The 3171-nt window shown below is 43.8% G+C and overlaps 1 protein-coding gene across 2 annotated transcripts in view; it reads left to right on the top strand.

Moving 5' to 3' along the window:
• CARMIL1 (capping protein regulator and myosin 1 linker 1) overlaps positions 1-3171 on the top strand; it is a 333075-nt gene that overhangs the window by 115505 nt on the left and 214399 nt on the right. The gene's annotated exons all lie outside the window — the stretch shown is intronic.

Below are 3171 nucleotides of genomic sequence, written 5' to 3'. Positions count from 1 at the left end.
CACGAACCCGTCCCCTGCATCGGCAGGCGGACTCTCAACCACTGCGCCGCCAGGGAAGCCCTGCCTCAACCTTCTTATAGCCTCATGGCGGATCATGATTATAGGTGCAGCTGGTGCCATAAACCAGTTTTTATCAAACTCTCAAAATGTGGACCCACAGAAGAAATGCATTTTATATTGATTTTGAGAAGCACCCCCCCATGTGTACACACAGTCTTGTGCACACACACACGCATGCATGTGTGCCATGAGCACACTGATATCTCTGAAATAGAAGTTTCATGAAACAATGCTCTGCTTTCTATTTGCAATGCACTTGATTTTCTTTTCACTTCCAGTTCACTCTGTTTTATTAATATGCTTGTTAAACTCCCCTGAATTGATTTAACCAGCCACCAATGGGCTGCAGCCCTCAGTTTGAAAATTATGTGCATACCTGGATTTCTCAATATAATCACTCCAAATCTTTTTTCTCCTTCTCTCCCTGTTTATCATGGAATGTAATGAAGAATATCTCTCAATCTGATTATTTATGTAACAGTATTCAATTTAAGCCAATTCCCCCTACCATATGCCACCCACACTTCTGCAGAGTGGAGGAATATTTCATAAATTTGCTCTGAAAGCAGGAAAGAAAATGTGAACTTTTTTTCATTTGATGAAAATGATAATTAACAAAAGGTGAAGAATAAGGAAGTGACATTTGTGTCTCCTTGGCTTGAGAAGATGGGGATCTAAGGGCCCCCCTTGTAGGCTGACAAGTTGAAATAGTGTAGGTTGGGGAGGGACCACAGCATGAGAATTGTGATAAAAGATGAGTGAAACTTACTTCATGTTCCAGCTCTGCTGTATAGCTGGTTAATTAATATTACCACGGAACTTGTCCAAGAACATGTGTTTATTGGACTCCTTTATGTCCCAGGTCTCGTTCTGTGTACCTATGTTATCTCAGTAGGTGTATTGTCTCCATGTTCTTACACGTGGGGTGATTAAGGCATGGAGAAGCTAAGTAACCTGCCCCAGGTCACACAGCTAGTAGTGAGTGGTCTAGCGGGGGTTCATACCCAGGCTTTCTGCCTCTGGAGCCCGTGGTCTTTGTCATTACGCAGATTACGTAAGACCATTACGTGGTCTTTGTGTTACGTGTCTTTCAGGTAATTCTCTGTGGTCTTTATTGGGTGCCATGCCCAGGATGGGGTTCTCGCTTCTGGGTTTTGAATCTTGAGAGGAAGCATACATGGAAGAAAAGTGGCTGGAGTCCATTCACTCCATCAGGGCAGCCAGAAGGGACTCCCCACTAGTTCTTGCTTCTCAAATCTGTAGAGTTGATTTGGTTTCTGTCCCTCTTGATCTCTGCTTTTTAATGAAAAACATTTTTTTTTTGGTGGTACGCAGGTCTCTCACTGTTGTGGCCTCTCCCGCTGCGGAGCACAGGCTCCGGACGCGCAGGCTCAGCGGCCATGGCTCATGGGCCCAGCTGCTCCGCGGCATGTGGGATCCTCCTGGACTGGGGCACGAACCCGTGTCCCCTGCATCGGCAGGCGGACTCTCAACCACTGCGCCACTAGGGAAGCCCTGAAAAACATTTTTAAAAAAAATTTTTTTATTATGAGAGCTACCCATTTCCTTCAAAAAATTTATTTGTGCTTAAATTCCATTGTTTGGGGGAAAAAAAAAAAGCAAGCCTTGATAAATGCAGACAGTTGTTTGACCCTTCCTGGTCTGTTTCCTCATCTATAAAATAAAGGAATTAGATATGCCTATCTCCAGATTGCTTTTAACTTTGTGATTTTTTGCTAGTTAGGTTCTGGTGACTCATGACTTGTTCAAGAAGAGACTGGCTGGCCTTGTGTTAGGGAAGCAGGAGAAGTTTTGTTAACTGGGTTAATGTGACCTTTACATTCATGTTGTATTTTTCTGTATTCTTTGAATGACTGTGATTCTACTGTTGGTGAATTCATTTAAACCATAAATATGACAGTGATGACTAGCAGAGGTCCTTTTCCAAGCGTGCCCCATGCAGAACCATGAGACCCCAATGCTGAGAGGTCTGGGCAGAAACTCTGCCCCATGTAAGTGCCTTAACCTGACCTTCCTGGACCTGTGGGGCTGGTTCTAGGTGTTGGGCTCATCTTTACTCTTAGCCTAAGAGGTGGTCCCATTCCAGGGATTATGGTCACACCATTATTCTGCCTTTAAAAATATGTTATCACCATAGAATCAATGCAGCTGGTTCCAGAGTTTTGTTTTGGCCAGTCCTTTGAAAAGAAGATCTGAAATGACATCAAGAAGAATTGATGTTGTTTGGCAGTAGCCACATGTTCATCCGTGGGGAGAAATTAGAAACATTTGTTTTCTTTCATGCTTTGATAAAACCTTACAATTTGCAATAAAAGGACTGCAGGAAGAATGAAGCGATTGCGTCTGACAAACTGTATGTAAACATTCCATTTCTGCATAATGGCATAAATAACCAGGTGAAAAGAAATGGATTTACACAGGTGTTAGAGTACAAAGACTTCCCCCGAAACTAGATATCAGAAGACGAAAACCAAACTCCACTGACTTCCTTGCCCTCCCTGTTGAGGGAGCATCTGTCCTTCCGGGGAGCAGGGGCCCAAGAAGGAATTAATTCCTCTCAGCAAATATTTACTGGCGATTTGCCATTCTTGGCAGTCCATGCAAAGCAAAGAGAAGAGGGGTCCTAGAACTGGGACATTTCCACAGTGGGCCTGAGTCATGACCCAGAGTGTAGCAAGGTAAGTTAGACACCTATTCCAACCCCCTTATTTTACACTTGGGTGAATTGAGGTCCACAGAGACAGTAACTTGCTCAGAGTCAGGTCACTTGGCCAGCTTGAGGCCAAACCCAGGCTAAATCCAATAACTCTGTTCTTAGTGTAATACTATAATGGACGTGTATAACATTATTATAATATTGTAATATAAATAATAACAAACACTAGCACTTTCCATATGCTGGCACTTTCCGTATATTCTTCTCAGCACTTTACAGATGTTCACTTATTTTTTTTTTTTTTTTTTTTTTTCCTTGCGTTATGCGGGCCTCTCACTGTTGTGGCCCCTCCCATTTGCGGAGCACAGGCTCCGGACGCGCAGGCTCAATGGCCATGGCTCACGGGCCCAGCCGCTCCGCGGCATGTGGGATCT

Source organism: Lipotes vexillifer, unplaced genomic scaffold, assembly GCF_000442215.2.
Source record: "Lipotes vexillifer unplaced genomic scaffold, Lipotes_vexillifer_v1.1 scaffold1643, whole genome shotgun sequence".
Classification (NCBI taxonomy): Eukaryota; Metazoa; Chordata; class Mammalia; order Artiodactyla; family Lipotidae; genus Lipotes; species Lipotes vexillifer.
This window is presented reverse-complemented; position numbering and strand designations above follow the sequence as displayed.